Genomic DNA, 26,831 nt, shown 5'->3' with positions numbered 1-26,831 from the left:
CCACCATCAGGGAGTAAGCAAAGTGTGCAAAACGTGCCCAAACAGCCCAGGTGACCCACGCCGGCAGAAACAACTGGTCTGTCCGACCCGTTTTACAGTCCAGCCTTTCTACGGGGCTGCTCATTGCTCCACGTTCAATTAGTGCAGCACATAAAAACCTCCAAAAAGTGGAATAACTTCACAGAAACAATTTAAATTGGTCTGTCAAGCTGAACGCCATGACCAAGGGCTTGGCACCACACGGCCACAGCTCTGCTGCCATTCAGGGACACACAACATTTAGGTTTTGTGAAGCTTTCAGCAGACACCCAGATGAACGCAGCAGGGTTTTCACAGAACCGGCCAGCCCTACTTTAGGTATAAAGGAATAGAAAAGAAGAGAGATTTCTCACCAGGCAGAGAACTCACCGTTTGCTTGTGCCAGACTAATGATGTTAACGGCCACCAGCCCCACCGGCTTTCCTCCGCGGAGCCGAGGCTGCTTTGTCTCCATTATTCCCTTTGGCGCAGAGGAAACCTTGCAACACCCCGTGCTAAATCCCGCGGCCACAGCGCAACTCCGCACGAGGGACAGGTAGGGGGGTGGTGAGGGACGTGCCGGTGCTCAGCGCCCGCAAGCTGCCGGCGGGGGGACGCACAGGGTGAGGGCTCCGGGACTGACGGCTCAGCCCCTGCCTGCGGAAGCCGGGCCTGGCAGCTGTGCCCCCAGAGTGGCTGCTAACAGGGTGGCACGCACTGACACACGCCTGCACAGGAGCTCGCACGCAGAATTAAGCTGACAGCCCAGATCCCACTGGCAGGTCGTCTTCTATTGCTCCCCGTGAGGTCGGATCGGATGCATTAAGGAGGGGGGAGGGAAAACCAACAGCCTTCAAGGGGAGCGCACAGCAGCTCCCCTGCACTGCACTTCACTGCTGCAAACACGTCCCTTCTCCCACTCAAGGCGTCTTTCAAAATAAAGGGCAATTATCGCTCCTGGATGGTTAGGGCACCCTGAGATCTGTCTGCTCCCCGCTGGGATAACCGCTCTGCCTGCCTGTCCCCCTCCAAGCCACTCTCCCGAGAACGGAGGAGGCAGCGAGACCTCCCCAGCAGCCCCCAGCTCCCCCAGCCTCTGCCCAAGGCGCTCAGTGGCTGCCGGAGGGCTGCGGCTGCCTCACTGCCACCGCGCTCCGAGCACCTACCTCTGGCTGTGGTGGCAAGCAGCCCGAAGGCAGACAGATCCGCTCAGCACGCCAACAGCTGCACCTGGGGAGAGGGAGATAGGGAGAAAGGAGCTTACTTTTATCAGGGCACCTTAATCCCTTTCCCTGGGAGCGCGCTGTGGAGATACAAGGGCAGCCTCACCCCTGCAATGCTCCCTCGGCTGTCTGCACCAGGCTGGCGGGCAAGGCCGGGCCGCTGCCAGGGCCACCCTCACGCACAGCTGCAGCTCCTGCCTGGGAGTGAACACCGAGGGGCTGGGGAGAGGAAATAACCTGTAGGAAACCACCCAGAACCAAGCGGTTCATGGAGACCCAGCCCTCCCAAGTCCATGGTTTCAGGCCGAGGGTTTCGCCCTGCTCCAACTGGAAATCAGCGGTGAGGTTTTGCTGACCTCTGCACTGCGGCAGCACAGGTCCCAAGGAGGCTGCCCACTTCACACGGGTTTCTCACCCCTGGAAGGCTCCCTCCCACGTGTTAGTAAAGACAGGATGACAAAACTCCCCAAGGATCGAGGTGGGAGCAGCTGCCCCTGCCCTGGATCTGCTCCACGCAGTGCTGCCGGCTGCAGCCGAGGCAACTTGGTCGCCACTCCATCTTTAAACAACCAGAGCTCTCCGAAGTCATTAACTCACATAAACATTTCGGCTCTGTTGAGGGAGCTCCGTTTTTACAAGCACTCACATGAGAAGCAATCACCGCGTGCATTCAAGAAGAGGTGAATTGATGAGAGGAAGGAGCCCGTGCTGTAAATGTCATTTCTCCGAGTGCACGTTGGGCAGCCTGGTTCACCCAGCTCTACGCCGCCCTGCACCTTGTGCCACGCCGCCTTGAGGTCCTGTTACTGCGAACGTCTGCCTCTTCGCTTTCAGTGCCTTGCTTCCCTGTGCTGCTGCTGCATTTTTCAGAAAGTCAAAGCCAGGCAGAGCACTTGTGGCCTGCCCATGGGACACAAGGGACTGGTGAACCACTTGCACTCTTTCCCTGCTCCTCTTTCCTGCTTCCCCACCACAGGACTGCTAATTCCTGCCCTCCCCTGGCTATACCTTGACCTTTAGACGAGAAGGCTTCAAGTCAGGCTGTCACTGACTCTGTCTTGGTACGGCACTGGTGAAGCGGGACCTTGCCCTGCCATCCCTGTGATAGGAACCACAAACGAAATGCAAAATCCTGCTCGCACAGGGTCTGGTTCAGAGCTCTGTGGAAAGCTGCCTCTCTTCAGCGGCATGCGGAGCAGAGCCATAACCAGCACAAGCAGAAGAGAGCTATTTGCACAGCTAACTATTTGGGGAATACGACCGTGCAAAAACACGATTTTCCAGCCGAATGTCTTCGCAGCTTCCACCAGACCAAAAAAAGCACGTGCACACGTGTACGGATGCATTTATCGGGTGGCTCTGGCACAGGAAGCGCTCCGATGCCATGGTGACGGCTGCTCCTGCAAAGCCGTAACGTAACGGACACGGAGAGACCTGGAGCCAGTTAGGGCAGCAGCAGTGCTTGTGCTTACGTGCTCCGCAGCTACTGTGAGAGGGACAAAACATGACTCTCATGAAAAAGATCCATACCAAAGCCCAGATCCATTGTTAAACTGATTAATCAGACTCCTGGAAGCTCCCTGGGGACTGGGCTCAATCTCTGCCGCTGTTATCAGCATAAGCCCTGCACGGCAGTAACTAGAGGCTCCCCGAAGTGCCCCGCGCTTCGGTCACTTTGCAACGAGGCTGCTCAGGCTCACAGCACTCGGCGCGCTCCCAATTGAATGGACAGGGCCAAGAGGAAGAATTTGGCTGAAAGTTACACAGCAGCCAAACAAAACTCCTACTGGCCCTTTTAATGACAAGAGAGCCAGCAGTCCCTCCTCTCCTGAGAGAGCCCGGGTGGCTCAGGTGTACTTGGTAGGAGCGAGCCACCGGGTGACTTAAAGGCAGAAGGCTCCTGCCCACCAGCGCACACTGAAGGAGAAAATCAAACCCAAGCGCAGCCACGGCAAACCAGCTGAAGAGAACCAAGCCGAAGGCACCCCGACGCAGCTCCCAGCAGCTGCGGGGGCTGACGGGGCCCCTCCAGTGCTGCTGGCTCTGGGAAGCTGCGAGAGGCTGCGGGGAAGTCTTGTGGCGAACAGGCAAACGGCACCCAGGGGGAGAGGGCTCCCCGGGAGCGCTGACAGGTAAACGCGGTGTGGGAACGGCAACCTGATGAGAGACAGCATCCTGCTCTCCTCGCTGGGTGTCAATCACATGTTCCCCCAAATCCCCGAATTAGAATTAAATACAACACTGCCGCCTCTGCACCAAAAATTATTCAATCCATAAAAAGCATTTTCCTACATCTCTCTCTCTCATGACTCTCTGCAGGCCCCCTCATTCCTCTCCCCCCGGAGGAGCAGTTTGGTTATGGAAATGTTCTGATGGCAGCAGTCTGCAAACTTTTTTGCAGGGTGATTAAATGCCCATCTTGCTGTGGGGCAGCTCAGACTCGGCTGGCTGATGCCGCAGGAAAGGGCTCACCTCAGGCTGCTATAGCAAAGTGAGGGGAAGGGGGCTCTTCCCATTGCCACCGAGCACAACATCATAAAACCGCATCGCGACCTGGCCGTCGTCGCATCGGATCACTCGGGCCCTGAGACAGCAGCTTGCCGCTTGCCTCTGCAGAGGACAGAGTCCCACTTCCCCCTCCAGTTGGGTTTTATCCCATTATTCCGCCAGATGTGCAGCTTAGAATGAAATTAACTACCTCAGAACACGCCTCCTTTGCCAAGCTCTCGTTAGAGCTAAGCACAGGCTGAGGAGCACACGCTGCTTTCGGAGGGCCTGCCGGACGGGAGCTGTGCTTCACACACCCAGCGCGCCGGGGACTGCACAAGAGCTGACGAGGTTTCCCAGGCACACGCTGGGAACCGGGCAGGAGGGAGGTGGTGCTGCATCACCTCCTGCAATATCTAACGATGACTCCAGGAGGACGTGGAGCTGGCCGTGTAGCCCTGCGAGCCCATGGATTCAGAGCCATCTGCACGGCTGGGGCAGGTCGGAGTCACCTCCTTTTTTCAAGCAATCACTCTGCACTTCTCCGCTCCGCTCCCGAGGAGGAATCAGCGCTGGAGAGACAGGGAGCCGGAGTACTGCCAGCAGCCCGATGCTTGGGAGTCACGTTTTACTCCTGACTGGCACCACCTCACCACACAGACACGTTGACCTCTCCCCAAAGCGGGGCCAGCAGTCCCACGGCCAGGGCTCGGGGGGCTGAGCATCACCAGGTGTCTCGCTGGTCCTGCCCCCGTGCAGATCTCACTCACCTGCACCCGGTGCCGTGCTGTCACCGTCCACCTCTCAGAGCCCCAACTCTCAACGGCGGCACTTTCATCTCTGGCAAGGTTTAACCGAGACAAGTCCCAGCACATACGTTGCCGGAGCACTGCCTGGGGGAGCATGAGAGCTGTGACACCAACCAAAAGGTTTCAAGTGGTTGTTAATCAGCTACAATAATAAATAATACATAGACTTTCAAGTGTTTGCTCATTTCTGAATGTCTCCCATAAATACCTAGCCAGCGAAGCAGCCTTTGAATAGCGGCGCTGGTATCATTTCCCTTCCGAGCTAACCCTGTGCTATTTACTTAAAATAGAAATTCGGAAGGAGAAACCTGGGTTGAAAGGCAACGGGATTTTTGAAGTATTTTAAGTAGTCAGACCTGCTCTGAACAACAAATACTTAATACAAGTGTTTACTCTTTTCTCGATTTCTCATTATTTTAAAGAGAAATCTTTTATACACCGCTTTTAATCCCCTCAGCCAGCCGGGCTGCTGCTGAACAGCCTTCGGTATCAAACACAGCTCGCTGGGCAGGCTTCCCTCCTGCCAGGGCAGAGGCTCAGCGCTGGGGCACGCAGCCTCGTGGAAAGCAGCACCAAGATAAAAGCCTGGCCTCAAAACCCAGCCTGAAGTGGCCTTCACTAAAGCACAAGAGTTTTGTTTTCAATGTAGGTGGGATTTCTAGTACAGGGTTTTGAAAGCAAGAGTTGTATTAAAAAAAAAATTAAAAAAATCAGTGCAAACCTCACCCAAAAACCACAGCAGAGTTGCCAAGACCATCAGAACAGCACCATGCTCCCCAAGGCCTCCAGCACCTGCTGGAGAACAGGCTGGGGATGGTCAGTGCCGTCTGGCTCTTAGTGGGGATTAGAGGAGCTCCAGTCCTTCAGGCGGTGACTGCGCAGGCTGACCGGGCTCGTTTACAGCACTGAGCCCTGTTCCCCAGCTGAACGCCCCAGCGCAGGTGGCTGGTGCCAGAAGACGTGCCCTGGGGACGTGCAGCCCTCCTGGGGATGTGCAGCCCTCCTGTGGGCGCTCCTCGGTGCCCCCCGCCTCGTGCTGGCCTCTGCACCGCAGCGAGTGCCCTCTTCCAGGGCACGAGCAGCAGCACCCACCCTTCCCATCAGGGCTGACCGGTCTTTTAAAGCGCCACATTTAGAAGGAAGGTGCAAAAAACCTACCTTAATATTCCTGCTGGTACCTAATCCCTTCAACGCTCCTGGAGAGGTGCTTTTCATTTCCAAGGAAAAGTGAGTTAATGTTCTTGCCAGCGCTGTTAATCAGAGCAGCAAAGCCTCTTTTCATCGCGCAGGGCCCAGGTGACTGTTTCCAAGGGATTAGCTGTTACCACATTTAGTTCAGTAAAGGGTTTATCTCCGCCACATTCACAGAGGCCGACTATGAAGACATTCGCCTGCCGAATTCCCACAGGCTGACACCTCTGAGCAGCCGTGCGGCGCAGAGCACAGCCGGGGAAGGCATGAAATAATTGCTAGGAGCAGGCAGTGCTCCCCCCAGGCTGGGGCACAAGAAGGCAGACAGCTCTCGTGGAGGGATCCAGCCTCCAGAAGAGATGAGGCTGGGGAGATGGGGCAGGAGCGCGCAGATTTTCAGAGGCCCAGATCTGTCTGCTCATGGTTGCAGCAGCTGCTGGCAGGGATAGCTGGTTGCCAAACCCCTGCAAAAACATATTCCAGAGACCTTCTGAAAATTGGAGGGGTTGAAACCACTTTTTTGGACTTTTGCCACCAGCTTTAATCTAGAGCACAATAAGACTCTGCTAAACAGCGCGAGGCAGAGCAGTGCTAAAAGCAGCACTGCTATCTGCGGCCACCTTTCAGTGAAGACAACCAGTTAAACGTCCAGGCTCTTCTCAAGCCCCTGCGAGGTTCCAGCCAACAGAAAGCAATCACATTTGAAATCTAGATTTCTGTGCGCTATTGTTCCCTCTGGCATTGATCAAGCATTTCAGTTCCTAACTAAATTTCCCTCTCTGCCTGCTCCATCCTCTTGAGCAATGACTCAGGTTTTCATCAGTGCCAAGAAGAAGTGCTGAAGCTTTGGGATCGCCACCTAAACTTTTCTGCACACTGAAGGGAAATTCATATTTTCCTCTTGCTCATCAAGAAAGCAGGCTGGGGTGGGGCTGGAAGGGCTTGTAAAGCCCTGGACACCCAAGGATAAGAAATTCCACTCGGAAGCTGCCTCCCCTGCTGCCCCCGGACTTGCAGGAGGCTCCGCTGGCATCCTGCACCGGCTGCCCGAGGCTGCACGGAGTGCCTGCAGCCCCGAGAGAGCTTTTCGAACAGCAGTGTCAAGTGGCTGAGTGAAGAAGCATCAGAAAAGGGCTCGAAGGAGAATGCCCGAAGATCCCAGCGAGCAGGACATCCATCACCAGACATTTAGCAGAATGACAACGGCAGTTTTCACAAAGAGGGGGGGTGGAACAAAGGAGAAATGAGACCGGCGGGTGAAAACAATTTCCTAGTGTTTGGCATGCTCTAAAATTAGTGCTGTAATGGATCTCATCAGCCAGCATTTAGTTCCCATCCTAAAGACAAGAATTCAAATAGGCAAGCTGCAGGGAGAGGAGCGCTTGCCTGGCTGAACAGCCAGCCTCTAACGCAGGCGGCGATGCGGACGCTAATCCAGCAACCCTGTTCCTGCAGCCCCTTGCTGCGGCTTCCCCGAAAAGCCAGCTCCATTTGCAGACCTGGTTTGCTTGACCGCACTTTGCCCCCACCAGCCTCCGGAGCAGGGCGGGCCAGGCTGCCCGCGGCAGGGCTGCCCCAGAGGTTGGCTGCATTCACACGGCCGCACGGGGCAACCTGGGGAGCTGCGGAATCACTCTGCCTGGGCAGGACTCGAGGCAGCACACCACGTGCTGTGCTGCAGGAACCCCCTGCTGTTACTCATCCCGACGGATCTCACTCCCACAGCCCCAAAGGAACAAGCCCAGCTCACCTGGCACCGACCACCCAACGTGGCTGGGGAGCGACCAGGGCACCAGCACCGCCTGGGTACCTTCAGGAGGGTCCTGAGCCCAGCCAGGAGCGCTGGCGTGACGCACCCACTGACCTTTCAAAGTTTCAGAACAAATCCCCGATGGTGGAGGAGAGCTGGCAGCGTCACTCGGCTGCAAGGCGTCAGAGATATTTCAGGCAGCCAGATATTCCCATGCAGAAACCTAGAAAAAGTCACCTCCTCGCTCCCCCAGCTGCCTCTCCTTGCATTATTACTGACATGGATGTGACTCACTGGAGTTGGGTTTATATTAAACTCCTGAAACAGATTGTTTGGCTGTTATGTAAATCCAGTAAATGTTAAAATACTAGAATAAATCAGTCAAGCAGCTACTGTAGCCAGCTCTCCAGAGACATCTGAGAGAAATTTTCTTTTTTTAAAAGAAGGGAGAGGTGGAAGAAGATGATAAAAAAATCACAGTAGCCTCTCAGGAGGGGGAGAGGCAAGCTGGTGGCTGCAGGACCCTCATTGGTGCTGCCACCAGTGCCCTGCCGAGGTTGGGGCTTCAGCCATAAGGAGCTCTAAAATCCAATAAACCCAAAACTGGGCACAAAGGTGCCACTTCTGACCCTGCTGCGGGAAGGGGGCTCTGCTTTAGGGCTGCCCCCCTGCTGCGGAGCTGAGGGCACCTGCCACAGGGGAGCAGCCCCCTGCTAGCGGTGACATCTGCGCACAGGAACAGATTGTAAAATTTGCAAACACAAGTATTTCTACCAGAAACCTGACTCTGGGATTTCAAACAGTCTACAGGCCAAAGCATTAGTCACAACAGTTATCTGGCAAATAATCTGCGATGATAAGCAAAACCAGAGCCTATCACCATCTGCTCACAGAAATCTCCTAAGGCAGAAGTAAGGAACCTCCAAACTGAAGCTTCCCTTTGTACCTAACTGCTGACAACCGAGCCATCATGCTCCAAACGCTCCTATACCTGCACTAGCCTCAGAAAAGAGGCAGGTAGAACTTAAGATCCCAAATTTATTTGTAGCTAAAGGCGCTTTAGTTGGGCTGTCACTTCAACAGGGCGCACGGTTCGGCCCAGGTACCTGCTCGATTTCAGAGGCTGGCCCAAGGGCCGCGTTCCCCACAGGTACCGGGAGCAGAGGGAACCCACGGGTCCCGCTGGGCCCCTCACTGGCCTGAGCACACGCAGAGCACGGGCAGAGCACACACTCCACTCCTGGCTGCCGCGGGGATGAGACCGCAGAGCGATACAGTCACAGCACTGAAATGAAGCGGAAGAGATCTCGGAGCCCTGTTTAATTAAATATAGTCTGGGAAAGTCTCTGCTTTTGTTAAACACTACCTCAAAAGCACAGAGCGCTGAGTAATCCGCTAATGGGGAAAAACATACTCTTTAGCTACAAGGTGTTATTATTATAGGCTTAATATCAAAAGGGCTTGTTCGGCTTAGGAGACGAGGCTGGAGGAAACGCTCGCAGGCTTGGCAGGACTCGGTGATACGACAGAGCTACGTTACAGACCCACACGGGTGCGGAGGTTCGTGGGGAGAGGGAGGTCATTCATTTGCAACAAGCTCCTGTGGCACGAGGCAGCTCGTTACAGACGGGCACTACGGTGTGTGCGAGCTGTGCGTGGCTGTACGCATGGGGACAGATCCTCTGCACAGCCCAGAGCAAACCGAGGCTGTCCGTGGGACAGAGGTGGCAGGTGCGTCCTGTGCTGTCCTGGCACCTGCAGGGACGGCCACCAGCACTGCAGCAAGGCCAGTGAGACCAGCAGCAGCAGGTGATGCCCTCAGCTGGGGCCAGAAGCGTTACAGGCAGGTGGCTGCACGTCCTCCAGGCACGGATGAAGCAAGCCCAGGCCGTCAGTGAAACGCTCCCCTGGTGCCCCGAATACTGAGGGCACCTTCACCAGCACCCCACGTCCCACACCCAACTCACACCCTCGCTGCGTAGCCCCGGTTACTGCTTGCTCCCTTCCCCTTCTGCAGAGCAGAGGTGACGGCGTACGAACCCTTAGGCAAAAGGCTTTGGAGCTGCAGGCTGAGCAGCATTACTGCTGAGCCTGCCCTTGGGGAACGCAGCCCACGGCAGCACCCACGGAAGGCTCTGTGCCATCGTGGCGTACCAGCACGGCACGGCTCCCCCCGGCACAGCCAGCCACAGGCTGGCACCTGGCTCCCAACCCCAAACACCCAAACCACTCCAAATTACACCAGCCTGGGACTGCTGGGAACCCACGGCACGTACGGCTGCTTTTGAGAGCACTCAGTGAAGAAGAATCTCTCACTCGAAGTTGAAAAACAAACCCTTTCCATCTTTTATTTGCTAATTAAACACATTCATTGTATTTGGAACTCATTTTCGTGCATAATGTTTTGCCCATCTGTTTGATTAAAAAAAGAGCCCAGGCACCCAGCTTCATTAAGCTAATTAAATGCATTCAGCTATTGGTTAATATTCTGAAGCACTTCACAATTATCCCCCCCAGTCATTAAATCTCCTCCGAGGATTTTATTTCCCGTGCTACACTCCTTATTAGCCAGCACCCAAGTGGAAGTGCAGTCGCCCAGCTCACGAGCACATCCGAACATCCTGCTGGCTCCCTCAGGTCGCTCCGGACCCCAGGCAGGACGTCTGTGCCTGGACCTGTCCCTGCTCCGCTCATCCCGACCTCGACACCCAGCACCTTCCTCCCTCTGCACAACAGGGGCTCAGCGCTGCTGGAGGACGACCAGGTGTTACAACGGAGCACTGCAAATCCTCTTTGCTGGAGAGCTACGCCCAGCTGAAGACTAGCGGATTATTTATGTTTTAGGGATTTTTCTTTGCTATATTAACCCTCAGTGTGAACTCTGAAAGGGGAAAAATTGGTCTCAGGAGCAGCGGTTGGATCATCCAGAGGATGCATGTTAACCCCAGCTGAACTGCTGCAGCGTCACACAGCCCAGCCTTGCTGGCAGGAGACATCTTGAGCTAAGATTTCTGCGCTAGGCTGCGGGCAGGCTACCTGTGCCATGGCTCCCAGCCTCCTGCTCTTCCTGAGCTCTCTGCTCCGCTGCAGTGGACGTGCAGCGGCTCTGCAGGTGTCCCCGCAGCCCAGGCCTGAACCACAGGAGAGCTGCCCGGCCCCAGGGGGTCCCACCACGAGGAGCCTTCAGGGCCGAGCAGCACAGGCTGATGGAAATGAGGGCGCTGTGTGGGTGGCAGGCAAGAGACTGAAGATGACAGAAGCAGCACCACGTCCCCCTGTGCTGGGAAGAGCAGGACTAATTAACAGAGCCCCTCACCGTAACGTCCTCCCTGTCTGTGCAGCCAAGCGTTTCCCTGGCAGCTTGTGACACGTCTTTGAAGCCTTAACCAGCGCCAGACACTCGAGTTCAGGAGAACAAAGACCTGGAAGCTGCTGTGTGGCGGGGTGGGAGACAGGAACGACAGACACACAGCATATGCGTGGCTCATCTTCCCCACAGGGTCTGGTTTCAGAAGGAAACTAGGTTAAAAACTGGAATATGCTTTCTTTTATAAAGCAAGTTCTGATTTACATGGCTCTAGTCCCACCTCATGGCCCCAGCTGATGCCGAGATCTCCCATCTCAGGAAGGAGCTGCAAGGGAGAACAACAAAACACACGTGTTATGGACTCAGGGCTGCTCTAGCTTCCTGAACAAGCACTAAGCTTGAGGTGTGGGTCATGAGCATCTAGAAGAGACGACAGAGTTTACAGGACAAGCCATACTGAGTCAGGGCACGTATCTACCTCCATTGGGGGCCAGTAGCAGATGCTGGAGACAGGGTGGTGCAGCCATTAACAGCTTAAAAATGAGTGAAGTGAGCTCTGCGGCGTGACACACGTTGCACAGAGAGCACTATGTGCTGTACGTGATGGCCACACACAAGTTCAGGCATCCCCCCCACCCCTCCTGCAGTGTTGGAAAGGATAAACCCCAACTGCCCCACGGCAGACCCCAGTGCAGAGCCCCCAGGAAGCCAACACAAGAGCTCTGCACAGTGCTACAGAGCAAGAAGGAGAGGCAAGGCGAGAAACTGTCCTGCTGGCTTCGGCAATCCCAGCCCCACCTCTCTAATTTGGATTTAGAGGAAACAGCCAGAATTCACTCTCCTGGTATAAAAGGTGGTTACACTTCCAAGAAAACACTTGGTGGTAATTTAAATTGAAGGAGGAAGAAATTAAGAGGTTGATAACAGCTGTGATTTGACACAGGCTGACCCAGGGCCTGAGGAGAACCTTAATGACATTTCCCTTAGGCCGGTCTGCTCTCCTGGTTTCACACTATAATTAGTTTCCCCTTCCTGACATCCAGGCAGAGAGCCTAGACCGGCACTTGAAAATTTGGCCAGTGAGTACAACTTCTCAATAGCGTGGCAACAGCACCAATTAGTGCAGAGCTCGCTGCCCACTGTGCTTAGAGCTGTAGGACACGCTGACAGGCACGCGCCAGCTCTACGAGCTTATCAGCAAGGCAGGCATTTCAAAGAAAGCTTAAGAAATTGTCCCTAAAAGGCCGGTTCTTTTAAGGGGGTGCTGAACTCCCTGAGAGTGAACCCCAGCTGGCACCTGCATAAACAAACCTACCAAGTCTGTGCTAGCTTTAAGGAGCAGCAGCACAGAAACCCCATGCAGTGACCCAGGACCACCATTTTTAAGGTGTGATTGTTCAGGAGAGTCAGACAATACGCAGCACCCATGACAAACAGACCACTCATAGGCGAATTATACTCCCAAATTCAAAAGAGTTTTGCTCCTTCCTTTGCACTTCCTTTCATTCGTATTCCAAGTTCAAGGTTTCAACCATCTCTGTGACCCCACGGCATTCCTTCCATGCCATTTTTAAGTCACAAGGCGAGTGTCACCCAGTTACGGGTCTCCAGCAGGTCGTCGAGGTCCCCAAATACCACGCACACCACAACTGACTCAGAAGGGCTCGAGGCACTGGCTGCACACACAGCTCCTTACTCAGCTCCGTGCAGCTCACCCAGGGAGCACGACACAGAAACAGAGCTCTGAAAGGCTGCAGGCCAGGCGAGCAGCTCACCGCTTCCCTCCCGTGTGGGTCCGCAGCTTTTGTGAAGTCTCATTCCAGCTAACCAGAGAGGCCAACAGCTCTCCAGCCCTCCAGAGGGAGCGAGTCAGGATCAGGCTCCGTTCCTGGCAAACTCTGAGTCAAACTGAAGAGCACTGCTGGCTTTCAGTTAAGGGTTACTCAGGTGTAAGGAAGCGCCTTACACCTTGGGCTCTGCCTGCTTTACACCCTGCTTTACCCAGGTGCCCAAGGGGACACTGATCTTGTCCCTCTGCTGGAAGTATCACAGGTCCCAGCAGGACAACACCTACGGCTGCAGCTTTCCAAAGGGACAAACGCCGAGCTTCACTTCCCCAAATTCCCTTTATCCAGGATGAATCAGGCTCCTGTCACCAACTCCAGTCACTGCCCCAGCACAACAGGGCACGGAAACTGGTCTGTGCCCACAGGGGGGTGGGAAGCACCGTCCCACTCACCCATTTGGGAAGAGAGCAGCAGCCTCCCAGGGAAAGCTGTCCCCTACCTCACGTAGGGCAACCAAGGCAGCCACTGCTCCCACCTTCCTACCACCAGGTGAACGGGATGACCCAGGCCGTGCTTCGTGCCACGGCTGACAGCAGCACCAACAGCCTTACTGTGGTACGGGAACTAGGGATTTACAGCCTCCCGGGAAACCACCCCAAAACCAGAAATCCCTTCAGCAGTTTCTTGCCATCAGCCCGTGCAGCAGCCAGCGCAGGATGAGAAGGATGCTGCTGCCTGGGAGAGAGCTGCAGCAGCACACAGCTGCCCATCAGATGGGACACCAACCCTTCGCTTTGCTTCCCTCGCTCCCAGGCTCCCTTTTTGCTTCCCTTCAGATGTCTGCAGCTAAATGAACCCATTACGGCACAAGTTTTGTTCTTAACTCACCCCCCGGGTGTTTTGCTGACCCTACTGAGAACTATATTTAAACGTGCAATTTCCTGGCTGGCTAGGCTCGTTTGCAGTCCCTTCCCCCAGATGCCTATGCCAGTCTAGCCCTGAATCCACTTAGCTTCCACCAGCCTTTACATCAAAGGAATTAAGAAAACCATATAATTAAAACCCTTCATTTTATTTTCCTTGTATCATTATTGTATGCCTAAATACTGATAATTCTCATGCTCTCTCTGGTAGGTGAGCTTGAAAAAGGCTAGAAAAAGGACAAGTTTCTAAGCAGACAAGAATGTAGCTAGAACAAACAGCTTGACAGAAGAGAGACTCTGATCAGAGCACGTGATTTAATGTGCTGCAGAGCCGGATGCAGGCCCTGCCTGGCACCAAGGGCAGGTGCAGCTGCTGCTCCCCGGCATCTGCGGGAGGTGGTGCAGCCCAACAGCTGCCTGCTTTGTGTGGGAAGGAGCAGCTCCGTCCATCTGGCTTTTATGTGAGGAAGGTCCTTCCCTCAGCACTAGGTGCTCCGTGTGCCCGGGAGGTGTTGGGGTTGCACTTTTCAGGGAGGTCTAAAGACAAGAGACCCAAGGAGCACAGACCCTTGGGGCAACCCCTCAGTCTCTTCAGATTCCCCCTGGGCAGCCTCCTCCACACCTCCACCTGCTCAGCAGCCTCGGGCAGCCCTTGGCTGCCTGCCTGCATGCAGGGGCTGCTCAGGAGTCCTCTGGCCCTGGTGAGCCTCCACACGGCTGCCTAGCTGGACGGCAGGATTGGGAAGGGCAGGAAGAACCAGGCCCTGTGAGGCTAGAGGCCATCGAGAGAGTCCTTCGGCCTCAGCACTGTCTGACTGTAGGTGCCTCCGCCTGGACACTGGAGCTCCCAGCTGCCAGCACGGCTCAGCCCAGGAGATACCAGGGCCGAGGAAGTGTTCAGAAGGCTCTGGAGAAGACAGATCGATGCTGAAATGCCACTTCAACATCAGTAAGCAAGCTGTGGCTGGGATGACCTTGCTTACAAGGTGCTACCTGCAGAGATACAAGCAGGCTGCTGGCGAGTGCTGACCCTGAGCAGCGCAGGCCCGGTGCCTGCTCCTGCCGGCCACGGGGGCTTCCCTCGGGCCCCCCGCAGCAAGGCCGAGCTGCCGGGGAGCGGAGCTGGAAGGGCGCAGCCAGGGTCCTGAGCTGCCTGCTGAGAGTGACGGACTGCCTGGGCAACGAGCGGCCCCCAGGTCCCCAGGGTGGGACAGACGCTGCGGTGAGGCTCTGAGCAGTGCCCTTGTCTGCTGAGACGGCTCCTCCGCAGGCAGACAGCGCTGCCAAAATAAATGCATTAAAGCACAGTGATGCGATTCTCTTCAATGCCTCTTCCCCACACCCTTCCTTCAGAGGGGAGCACCTACACATGGACACGGCTCTCTGCCGTCAGAGACTTGCAAAAAGCCATCGGCTAGGAAGAACGCAGACCCCAGGAGATAAACTGAGCCATCCTCTCCCCTTGCATGCAGCCGCACTGACAGCTCGCAAAGGAACTGCAGAGCTCCTCAACGGGCTAGAAACCAGTTTAATGGTGAAGTGTCAGCACATTTCTAGGTTAATAAAACCTGGGGCATGGGAAGAGAGGGAAAGGAGACTCGCTGTCCTAGAGACTGGAATGGATTTCACAGCAAGAGAACATTTCAAGGCAAGGAAGTACTTCTTCATAGCTAAAGAACTCCAAATATTAAGGATTCTGAGAGGTTGCCTTTCCTCCATTAGATCCTAATGGACTTGGCACTTTGCAGAAGCCACAACACACCTCAGTGAACCCAAGTATTAGTATCCAGCTCACACCAGAAATGCAAAAACACCTCGGCACTGCAGCCACACCACTTATTTCTGCTTTTCCACTCTGACCCGCGTCAGCCTTGGGAGCTGCAATGGCCAGGCCCCCTCCGGGTGCAGAGGGAAGGGGCTTCCCGGGGAGCTGGGCAGGCGCTGAGCCAAGCAGCCCAGCAACACGCTGCCCCGGGGACAAACCGGACACATTACTGCTAACAAACAGCCCCGGGGCCTTGTGTTCTGAGTGCATCTGTGGTTCATTAACTCGGATCTGGAGGCTGATTCCATTGCCAGAGTATTTCAAGCCCAGTTACCACCTCTGCCTCATGCTGTACCAAGACAACGCTGGTCCCCACAGGGCTCTTAGCACAAGAAACCACAAGGCAAGCAGGCAGGTGTTTGAAGAGCATGGAGAAAGCAGCACTGGCTTTACTCACTCATTCAGTGGCCAGGAGCATGTGCTACACCAGAACCAGTTCCCCCAGGTGAGGTGTGATCACGTACTGCCCTTTCCCATCTGCGATTATCGTTCTGGATGGCCACTTTTCCGTTCCTTTGAAGCAGCAAAGCGAAGGCTCCGATCCTTACAAAAAAGGCCAGCTCCACTCTGCAGCCTGACTTCAATCAGTCCATCTGGCAGTAAGGAATGAACTCCTGCAATCGCTATGAGTAAGTCATGCCTTTTCACTATCGCTTCAAGGCAAATTGCAAGCACTGCTCCCATCAATACTGCATGAGAAAGGAAAAGGCAGAAGCCTGATTAGAGTACGGAAACATGCGGGCAGAGATGCCTGATCTCTCTAATGTGTAGTGCACAGTAGTGACGCGGCCTGATTTGCCAGCTGAAAGCACTGAGGTTCACGAGCACTACCACAGAACAAAGGCAGGCAAAGCCCACACGGCACCTTTATATGGTCTGGGCTGACCTGCACTTCCAGAGGGAAAGCTGCAGCCCTCCCACGTTTGCATAAAGCCTCCCCCTCTCCTCACATGCTCCCGCTTCCCCAGCCTTTCCTCGGCCAATGCTGCACACACGAGACAAGCCGAGCCAGAGGACCTTGTTCTCACAGCTCCACCAAGTCTCACCCTACATGCGCAGTGACCCCGTAACCCAGTCCTCAGGCAGAGGCACACGTTCCTGGTCCCTCTGCATTCAGCAAGGCCCTCCATGACGAGCTGCACTCAGACACCTCCCATTTCTCCAGCCCCACCTGCCAGCCTGGGGCTGAGGTGCTTACATTACAAGGCAAAAACCCTTCTCAGGTCCGTTGCATGCTCTGCCTCGCAGAGCTGGGAGCCTCAGGTATTGTTAACCTTTGTCACCAAGCTACCTGACAGCCGTAGAAGGGGTCTTTCCTGACTGCAGCACCAGAGCATCTCATCAGCCACAGGAAAACAGCAAGAGGACAGTAGATGAGCCTTCTGTCTTCGTACCGCTGTAGGCACACAGCACAAGAGGACCCCCACCCTCTGCTCCAGCACAGACACCGCCACAGAACAGCACTGCCCAGGCAGCAGGAGCAGAGCCAGGTGAGGGAGTGCAGCACAGAGACCTGACTTGTCCAGCCACACACGCCTGTCCATAGGCATGGGAACTGTAAGCGTCTGTCTTTGGTCACAGGAACGCTGCGTCAAGGACCTGCTGCATTTTCAGCTCGCTTGATCCCTTTGGCACACAGCTGTGCCTTCCGTATTACCACTATCCAAAGCCAGTTCTTACTCCTTTCCCCCCAGTTCTTCCACACCAGTCTGCAGCCATTCACAGGAGACAGGGAGAGAAGCTCTGAAGCAGCAGAACACGCTTTTCCAGGGCAGTACTTGACGCCCTGTAGGGGCAAATCCATCTCCTTTTGTGTTACGTCCATCGCTTTTCACACGCTGCAACAAGGAAGCCTCCTTCCCTCGTGGAGCCCTGATTCACCCGCAGACAACGTCCATCCCAGGCTCCTAACAAGGAGGCAGCTCACACAACTTCCAGCTCCCTGCCCACAAAAAGACAAGGCCCTGTGTGCTAGGGTGGTGCAAGGGGTAGGGAGGGCTTGGTGGCAGACACCCAGCACGAAGCAGCAGCTACAGGTCCTCTTCACCTCTTGTGTCCATTCCCCACAACATTCTCCTTGTTCCCCACAACATTCTCCTCAAGAAACTGGCTGCGTGGGGCTTGGACTGGCGTACGCTTCGCTGGGTTAGAAACTGGCTGGATAGCCGGGCCCAGAGAGTTGTGGTGAATGGAGTCAAATCTGGTTGGAGGCTGGTCACTAGTGGTGTCCCCCAGGGCTCGGTACTGGGGCCGGTCCTCTTTAATATCTTTATCGATGATCTGGATGAGGGCGTCCAGTGCACCCTCAGTAAGTTTGCAGATGACACCAAGCTAAGTGCGTGTGTCGATCTGCTCGAGGGCAGGAAGGCTCTGCAGGAGGATCTGGATAGGCTGGAGCGATGGGCTGAGGTCAACTGTATGAAGTTCAACAAGGCCAAGTGCTGGGTCCTGCACCTGGGGCGCAACAACCCCAAGCAGAGCTACAGGCTGGGAGATGAGTGGCTGGAAAGCTGCCTGGCCGAGAAGGACCTGGGAGTATTGCTTGATAGTCGGCTGAATATGAGCCAGCCGTGTGCTCAGGTGGCCAAGAAGGCCAACAGCATCCTGGCCTGTATAAGAAGCAGTGTGGCCAGCAGGTCTAGGGAAGTGATTGTCCCCCTGTACTCGGCTCTGGTGAGGCCGCACCTTGAGTACTGTGTTCAGCTTTGGGCCACTCGCTACAGGAAGGACATGGACGTGCTCGAGCGAGTCCAGAGAAGGGCGACCAAGCTGGTGAGGGGTCTGGAGAACAAGTCTTACGAGGAGCGGCTGAGGGAGCTGGGCTTGTTCAGCCTGGAGAAGAGGAGGCTCAGGGGCGACCTTATCGCTCTCTACAGGTACCTTAAAGGAGGCTGTAGAGAGGTGGGGGTGGGGTTGGTCTGTTCTCCCACGTGCCTGGTGACAGGACGAGGGGGAATGGGCGAAAGTTGCGCCAGGGGAGTTTTAGGTCGGATGTTAGGAAGTACTTCTTTACCGAAAGGGTTATTAAGCATTGGAACGGGCTGCCCAGGGAGGTGGTGGAGTCACCATCCCTGGAGGTCTTTAAAAGACGTTTAGATGTAGAGCTTAGCGATATGGTTTAGTGGAGTACTTAGTGTTAGGTCGGAGGTTGGACTCGATGATCTTGAGGTCTCTTCCAACCTAGAAATCTGTGTCTGTGTCTGTGTCTTCTGGCAGGGGTCCCTTTGAGCACCCCGATTTCTGAGAGCGCTCATCAAAGCAGCAGGCCAGACTAAGACCACCAGCTGTAGCTAGCCCAGGAGGAGCTCTGGTGATGCCCGCGTGTTGCCACTGCTATGGTGAGGAAGCACAAAGGCAGGAGCTAGTTTGGAGCAGGTTAACAGAGCTGGACGCAGCAGCAGAACAGCACGGGGCTGGTAATTAGAGCCAGCCTCAGGTGAGCATACACGCACACAGCGCTCTGCAAAGATACACTGGCACATTTTTCCCTGCTGCTGCCCAATTCCTCTGCTTTATCTACTGCAGCTGTGACAACCTGCAACTGGGGGCTTCAGCAGGCAGTGCCCAAGCTACCTGCATAAAAGCAGGTGAAAAACCTGTCATCACCAGCTCTTTCGCGTTTTTAAGGCTTACTTCTGTTCTTTAGAACAGAAACTCAGCCACTACCTAGAGGTGGGAGAGGGAAGGGGACACCCGTGGTAAAGCCTTTCCTTACCATGACTAGGAGGGCTCAGTCTGAGTTGGTAAATAGGCCACGAAAAAGCAGGGCAAAGCCAAGCCAAACTGCAGGGTTACTGATCCTTTTGCTGCACTCACAAGACTGCAAGGTAAAGTTGTGAATGAGCTCTGCACCACAGGTGTCACCACAAAACAGCAGCCACCACCAGAAGAGCAGCAGCTGACTGCCGAGCACTGCCCCAATACAGCACCAAGCTGCAGGTGCAGGGACTGAAGCCCAGGGCACGATCTGAAACTCCTCGGTGTGACTGATGGGCACCACAGCCACCAGCAGTTGTGAATCCAACGCTAACACATCCTCAGAAGGTGTTATTCAGCCTGGGCTTCCACAGCACATCTTTATTCCTCACTCCCACCCCAGCTGAGCCCCTCATGCCCGCCCCGTTTAACACCCTTGCTATGTACTCGGTGTTCGGGTCTCTCTCTGAGCTGGGGCTTCGTGTTACCAAGGAAATCTGCAGCAAAGAGAAACCGATTCAGTCTTCTGTGTTAATTTAATATCCTACAAACCAGACCAGCCCTCTCCAGTTCAGAGCTTTGTGGATCTGCAGGCCTTGCTTTTCTTTAGCACACGTAGAGCTCAACAGCCGCAGCAGAAATCAGCGTAAAGCAAGAGCACCAGAGGCAAGAATTTTTTCCCTCTGAAGTTGAAGAGAATGTTATCTGCACAGCTGTGCCGAGCCAGGAGTCTTGCCGCGTACAGTTTAAGACAGACCAAACAGTCCTCCAAAACATGCCATTAGCACGTTGTCAAACAGTTATGGAGTCACTCGGCTGAAAAAAACAGCCAGCCAACCCCAGAAACATGCACGGAATAGTGCATAGGAACCAGGGGGCTCAGGGAGGTGTCCTTGTCCTCCCGCCTCAGCACACAGCTCTGTGCTTCCCACCGCTGGAAGACTTTTCTACCCCTCCCCGCTCTGCAGCGAGGGCTCCTGCTGAGAACCCAGGCTCTGCTGCCAGCCGAAAAGGACGGGACGGGATCCTCCTGGCTTACAGCGGTGAGAGCAAGTGGAGGCTGCCAGGGAGAGGCGATTGCAGAAGGAGTGAGGCAGCGAGACTGGCACACTGTTGCCACTGAGCTCTAGGATCAGCAGAACAGAGGGCTAGGTTTCTGGGCGTCCCCGCTTGGAAGCTGCTCTGCTGAGAGCACAGCTTGGGAACAGGAAGGAGGGGAAGGATGCCTCCATCTCCAAAAGGCATCTATTCAAGCGCTGCCCCAGCAGAGCGGCACATCACGCTCACTGTTTATACTCACACCAGAATAAATAGAGCAGTCACTGTTAACTAGCTAACAACTTCACCATAAACTCCAAACAATGCTGAATAATTAATCACAACACTTCAGAGCCTTCCCTGTACACAGCCACCAGCCTGCAGAAAACACTGAAACTACCCCAGAGACAAACAGGCTAAATTAATCCCACGTGGCTTCTGGCAAAAAAAAAAAAAAAAAAAAAGACACACAGCTCTCTCAGAGGTACTCACCCTAAAATAATGCCTGCCCAGGGCAGCCACCCAACAGAAACAAGCCCTCAACCAACCACACCTTTATCACAAGGCATGACTCAGCTCACGAGGTGGCTTCCATCAAGAAATAAAATATAGGGATTTATTTTCAGCCAGGTCCACTCCCTGAACCAGCAGGTTTCTGGGATGCGAAGCTCCCAGCTGCCACGGGACAGCCCTCCCTCTCAGGCTGCGTCCTCAGAAGGTTGTGACCTTTCAGGAGAACTTCCCCATCCAGGGACACGAGCACATGGAAGCACCGAAATCATCCTCCAGTGTCGTGTACTTGACACTTATGACAAATATTTATACTTCTCCATCTGTTTCTGCCCATATCACTTATGCTAAAAATAAAACTGAAGACTGTAATGGAACAGAAGAATGTTTCTTGTCTTGACCCACTAAGAAATGCAACCACCAAGTCCAGTACGCAAACCCCTAAGCAAGTTACGGATGCAAGTTATGAAGTGCTTGGTTGCACCCTGTCATTAATGGTAAGCACTGGAAGATGACTGTATTTTCATAGGGTACAGGAAAAAAACAGACTGGAAAACACCACCTCAGTAGCTGAAAACTAGGAAAATAGGAAAGTCTGTCAGATTTTCAGATGGATTTTTTGATAGCCTGAAGTTTAATTCTGGAAAAAAAGAAGTTACCCCTGTTAATTCATAGCAGCCCTGGAAGCAAGGCAGAAGCCTTCCCTAGCAGCCCGCGGGGTTCTCCTGCTTTCCCACACCTCTGGTTTCATCTCCTCCGCCCTGTGCCTGTCACCTGGTGACTTCTCCCCCAGCCCAGCACCAGGGCCCCCACGTGCAGGAAGGGCAGCTCCAGGGATGAGTCACACTGTGCTTGGTGGCACAGGGCAGCCACCGCTGCCCAGATCCTGCACGGCTCCGTTTCTTGACCCTTCTGCAATGCTTCCAAAGGAACCTGCTCTGGTGCAAGTGTCCCTCACTGTTTCTCTGTGACCAAAAAGACTCAACCCTTAAAGCCACCACCCGTGTCTAACGACACAAGTCTGGGAACATCTGAGCTCTGGGTGCTGGAACACGCCTGCATGCCTACTAACACCGCACCAAGCACCACAAACCGCCCTCCCACGCAGCTCTGAAGTCACCGCAGTTTCTTTCCACTATTATCCTATCCCAATTTATCAGGATTTTCTTTTGAGCACTTCAGACAGTTTTCTCCAGACATGCTAAGCTTAACCAGTCTTAATTAAAGCAGCACGCTTGACTACGTGACTATTTGGTACCATTCATTTATCCACCGCAGCCAGTGCTTTGACGCTTTAGCTGCTGAGCATCGGTGCTAGGCTTCAGGTCTGCCACAAGGACTGAGTTATGTCAGCAACTGCTTCTGCATGCTCTCCTCATCCTCACCACGTTTACAGCCGGATACTCCACTTGTTTAACTGCAGTTTGCTGATGGTCACCTCCCTGCACGTTGGGCCAACTTGCTTTGAGAAGCAAGTGACATCCTGCACCAAAAAAGGGACTGGAAACCAGAGAAGAGGAATTTGAAGCCACGAGGAAAAAAGGGTAAGTGGAAGGATTTGGGTGAGGGCTACTGTTACTTTTCCCAAGATACATCTGCTTTCCTATCTGTTAAGGCACAAGCCAAGAACATTTTGCCTCATACTGGATTTATACTCCACTTTTACACCGCCAACCCAAGCCTTGCTTTTGGCCTGTGTCTGACTGGTTAAGTTGCCTCCTCACGGCCCCTCAGCAAAGGGTCGGACTCCGCTGCCAGACTTGGGCAGCACTGGTAGGGCTGGGTGGCAGCAGCCAGCACCTGCCAGAGGGCGGGCCACGAGTCACACAGCCCACAAGCTAAAGGGCACCAAAAACCACCCAGAAGCAGCATTTGCTCATCTTCCCTCGCAGGTGTCAGGAAAGCTGCTACAACAGCCTGGTGCTGCCCAAAGCCGGCCTCTGCTGCTGGCCTCAAGCAAACCCTCTGCCCTCCCGCCGCTTGCCTGCTCACCCTGCTTGGCTCCGTCTGCATGCACAGCGGGGACGTGCCCCCTGACACATCAGAGCCTGCCCCCCCCGCATCATTGGGGCTTCCAGCTGCTGAACAGACCCATCCACACTTCACCCACCCAACAGCTACCTGCACTTCAGGGCAGGGGCTCTCTCCAGGCACCTTCCCAGGGCAGACTAATTGCACGCATCGATTTCAGATGTTACCAAGCAAACTGCCTTGCACACCTCCAGCACAGGCACTATCCTCACACCGAGCTCCCCGCCAACACGTCCCTTTCCTTCCACTAGCTCAGGATGCCCTGGTTTGCACCAGATTTATCCTCTCAGAGACACACTCTGGAGACCCCACGCACCCTGCTAATGGCCCCCCAAGGAACCATTCAGCTCCCCCAACCTTTGTAGCAGCTTTTCCTGAAGCCTCTTACAAAAGAAGTTCTTCCTTCCCCTGCTCCAGGTAGCGGTGAGTCTGCAAAGGCTCTCCTAAGGTCAGTACTGATACCCCACAGAAGATCCGGCCGTCAGACAGGAGCGTTCCTTCCACAGTTCGAGAGGCTGGCACACACACCTGGATTAACACGATGTTTGGTAACCTCAGGACACACACACCGACAGGCAGCACTCCGGCGAGCAGACTCAGCTGAAGCACAGGGGCATGCTCAGCAGCACAGTGCCACCTCTTCAAACCCAGCCAGCGCCTAAACCACACAAGCTCTTGCGGTGACTGCTGCTCCAACTTCTTCCTCCAGCAACCACCGCTGCTCTGCTGCCCTTTTCAGTACCTCCTCTGCTGCAGCAGGACCAGAGTTATGCTGGGGCTAGCAGCAGCTCTCAAACTGCAAGGGAGATCACCACCCACACAGATGCTAGAGGAGAGAAAGGATCTCCATCAGCATCCATCACAGGGCTGCGATGGTGTGCTGTGAAGGGGATACAAGCTGAAAACTCTTCATCTGATGCCCAGGCCAGCACTGCAGTCAGACCTCCTCGGGCCTGCAGTACTACCCCACTGCTCCCTGCCCAGCTCCATCAGCTGATGCCACAGCAAAACAAACAAAAAACCTAAACAGACACAAGCTGCTCCCCACCCAGAGCCTCCCATCCCATTATGCAGAGAAGTTGAAGAGTGTCAGACCGTGCACAGACAGGCAATGCCTGCACTGCTACCGCTGGCATGCTGAGGACAAGAATTGTTTTTGCATCTGGTGTACAATGCTTATTGATAAAGACACACGTCCCACAACTTTCTCAAGACAAATGAAACCTCTCGAGGACCCCCCACCCCCCAGCATATCACAGATGTTCTTCCTCTTAGAGGAAAGAGGGTGTTTGCTTGAGGTTTGTGTACACACAGGCAGAATTCAATATGCTTGCACTCACCGAGCTGGCAGCTGCTGCAGACTGTACTTGCTGCAGGGTGGCACGCAGCCTCGCAGGGACCCCTCCTCTGCCGTTCTCTCATCCAGACCTAAAGAAAAACAACCTGAGACTCATCCTTTGATCTCTGCAGAAGCATTTCATTCAGAGATACAGGAGCTTGATAATATTTTATTAGCTTAGAGGAATAAAATAAAAAGACAGCTTCTGTGGGAGTAGGAAGCCCCCAGCCAAGCCCTGCACTGCAGGCTGAGATTCCCACTGTAGCTCTCCCACAACAGCCCCTGGGGAAGAGAAATCCCCTAAGCCCTTCCCAGCAAAGTAAAATTGGGCTTTGAAAGCTGGTTAGCGCAAGAACATTGTGACAGGCCAAGACATTTACAGCTTAATGAACACCTAAGTTAGGAAGGCACTGGCTCTGAAACCCACACCAGAAGTAAGGCACAAACAAGTTTTGTGAAGCAGTGGGAGCACCTCATCATCCTCTGGGGCAATGCTGGGACAGGCAGACACATCTGCCCTGACGTGTGTCCCAGAAGGGCTGGGCGAGCCTGGGGAGCAGCTCTGCCCACCCTCTGCTGGGCCAGGAGCTGTTCTGCAAGATATGCACGCGTACCTGTGCCCAGCACTAAGCACACCAGCTCGTCAGTGAGACACGTCCTGAAAGCAAGGAGAAGAAATAGCTGGAGACAGCTCCAGAACAGAAGCACTCCGAGACAGTGAACACAGCTTGTCTCAAAACTGATGACCACCGGGACCCAGCAGCTCAGCACTAAGTGTGACCGAAAGCCCAGCCCGCACCGAGCAGCGCCATGCTCCAGCTCCTCACCGGGACGAGGAGAGGCCGGCGCTCAGGCTCCCGGTTGCTAAGACCTGGCCTTCTCCAGGCAGGAGCCAAGGAAGCACGCGGGGAAAACAAACCCTCGCCATGCACGGGGGTTTGTCCTGCTGCTCCATGCACGGGGCCACGTCGGAGCACGGCCCCAGCTCCCTGCCTTGGGCTTTGCTCTTCAAGCAGAAGAGACAACAGCAGACAAGGGCTCTGCGCTTGCCTTTTGCTGCTTCAATGTGCTTCCAAGCCACCCCACGTCAAACGCCAGCCCAAACCGAAGTTGCCGGGGCTGCCTCGCAGGGAAGCAGTTACCGAGCGCCTCAGGGGAAGCAGCGATGCGGGCTCAACTCGGAGCCACGGAGCCTGCTGCAAGCAGCGGGGCGAGTCCCCGCTCCCCCGGGCCTCCCCGGCCGGCTCCAGCCGCACCGCAGGGCGCTTCACGGAGCACCTCACCCAGGGCACACAGAGCCGGGGCCGGCTGCCCCCAGAGCCCGGCTCCGAGCCCCCCGGGGCCGGACTGAGGGCTGTCACTCCCCCGCTTTACCTCAGGAGCCCCCCTCAGAGTCCCCCGCCGCCCTCCACAGCCGCCCGCTGAGGAGACCCGCGGCTCCCCTCTTGCCTCAGGCCTCTGGGGAGGGAAGAAAACCCCGAGGGGCTGCGGCTGGGGCCGAGGGGAAGCGGCCGGGGCAGCCTGAAGCGGCGGCGACAGCAGCCCCTTCCCCTCACGCGGGGCCCCTCAGCCCCGCCTGACAGGACCGGAGCGGCGCCGGGCGCGTGCCCGCCCTTCCCGCCCGCCTCACGCGCGCGCGCTCACCTGCCCGCCGCAGCCCGGCGCCGCCCGCAGCTGCCGGGCGCAACCCGCCGCAGCCCCCCGCCGGTACAGAGCCGCCCGCGCGCCCGCTCCCATTGGCTGGCGGCGGCCGCGCCTCCCGCCGGCCGTTGGCGGCGCCCTGAGGTGAGGCGAGACGGGGCCGCCGCCCGCCCCTCGGTCCCCCGCGCGGCGGGGGTTTTGAGGCAAAAACACTCGTTTTTTGCCCCCCCTCCTTTTTTTTTTTTTGGACGTGTGGTGTAGGACCAGAAGCACACCTGGGGTGGGGTGTGAGAGCACCTGGGGGGTTTTTAACCAGGGGAAGCCTGACAGGGAGCGCAGGGTCCCCATGATCTGGGGGTGTTCTTGCTCCGGGCTGAGGGACGGACTGTGAGGGGGCAGAGCTGTGTAATTAAGTAGTTAATTAAAAGGTCTTCGTGTAGATTCTGACTCTGTGTGCTTATTGGTGGGGAGCACTGGGCACAAATCTATGGACAACAGACCCCAGGGTGCTGCTACAGGGATGCTGCTCCCCCTCATCCCACTACGGCCAGATGTCCCCTCGCCCAGGCTCCAGACCACTAACAGCCAGCCCTGACCACATATACATTTTCTGAAGTTTTATGGTGATGAAGAGAAACACTGCACGTCAACAGATTCCACTCGAGGAGTCCCTGCAAGCAGATGCCCTTGGTTTTATGACTCACATTTTGGCTCTATTTCCATCCCCTTCCAGCTCTCTCTTACCTACTTGGCCCTGGGCGCCTGGGTCGAGGGGTTCCCACTGCAGCCCCGCAGCCAGCCACGAGGTGCATTTCTTGCAGGACTGGTGAGGATGCCAATCTTGTGCCTAGTGACTCGTGGCTGGGCTCTGCTGTGACCCCACTCGCAGCCAGTATCCCTACCAGGAGATCTTGGCTTCAGCCTGAGAGGAAGAGTTGGATTAAATCCTCACCCTGACTCAACCTGTGGCACACTGCTGTTCCTTCCTGCTGTGACAAGCGGATGGAAAAAGTCCTGCACTTACTTCCAGTGGGTTTCAAATAACCCTCTGCTTTGGACATGAATTAATTTATTAACACATGTTTCATATTGCAAAATAACTCAGCATGTTAATAATACAGCTTGTAGTTTACTATAAACTTTTTGTTTCCCGTTCCAAAAAGACCTTGGTCAGGTTGTCTTCACAGTGTTTAGAGAAGTATCAACATGTAATTAAGGCACAAAATCACTAAAACACCAAAGTTCTCTGCAAGTTG

At 55.1% G+C, this 26,831-nt stretch overlaps 1 protein-coding gene across 4 annotated transcripts in view; it reads right to left on the bottom strand.

Moving 5' to 3' along the window:
• The window catches only part of CAMKK1 (calcium/calmodulin dependent protein kinase kinase 1), a 96,101-nt gene extending 70,411 nt beyond the window's left edge, over nucleotides 1-25,690 (bottom strand). The window contains exons 1-3 of one of the 4 annotated variants that reach the window (XM_040532107.1): nucleotides 25,579-25,644; nucleotides 24,549-24,592; nucleotides 23,936-24,023 (exon numbers count right to left, since the gene is read on the bottom strand). The gene's annotated coding sequence lies outside the window, so the exon portion shown is untranslated. Of the gene's footprint in view, nucleotides 1-7,592; nucleotides 7,722-23,935; nucleotides 24,024-24,548; nucleotides 24,593-25,308; nucleotides 25,549-25,578 lie in introns of those variants that run through there. The other 3 variants (XM_040532106.1, XM_040532104.1, XM_040532108.1) reach the window with 3 other exon arrangements.
• Nucleotides 25,691-26,831: the final 1,141 nt, after the last annotated feature.

The sequence above is a fragment of the Cygnus olor genome, chromosome 20 (genome assembly GCF_009769625.2).
Source record: "Cygnus olor isolate bCygOlo1 chromosome 20, bCygOlo1.pri.v2, whole genome shotgun sequence".
Lineage (NCBI taxonomy): Eukaryota > Metazoa > Chordata > Aves > Anseriformes > Anatidae > Cygnus > Cygnus olor.
This window is presented reverse-complemented; position numbering and strand designations above follow the sequence as displayed.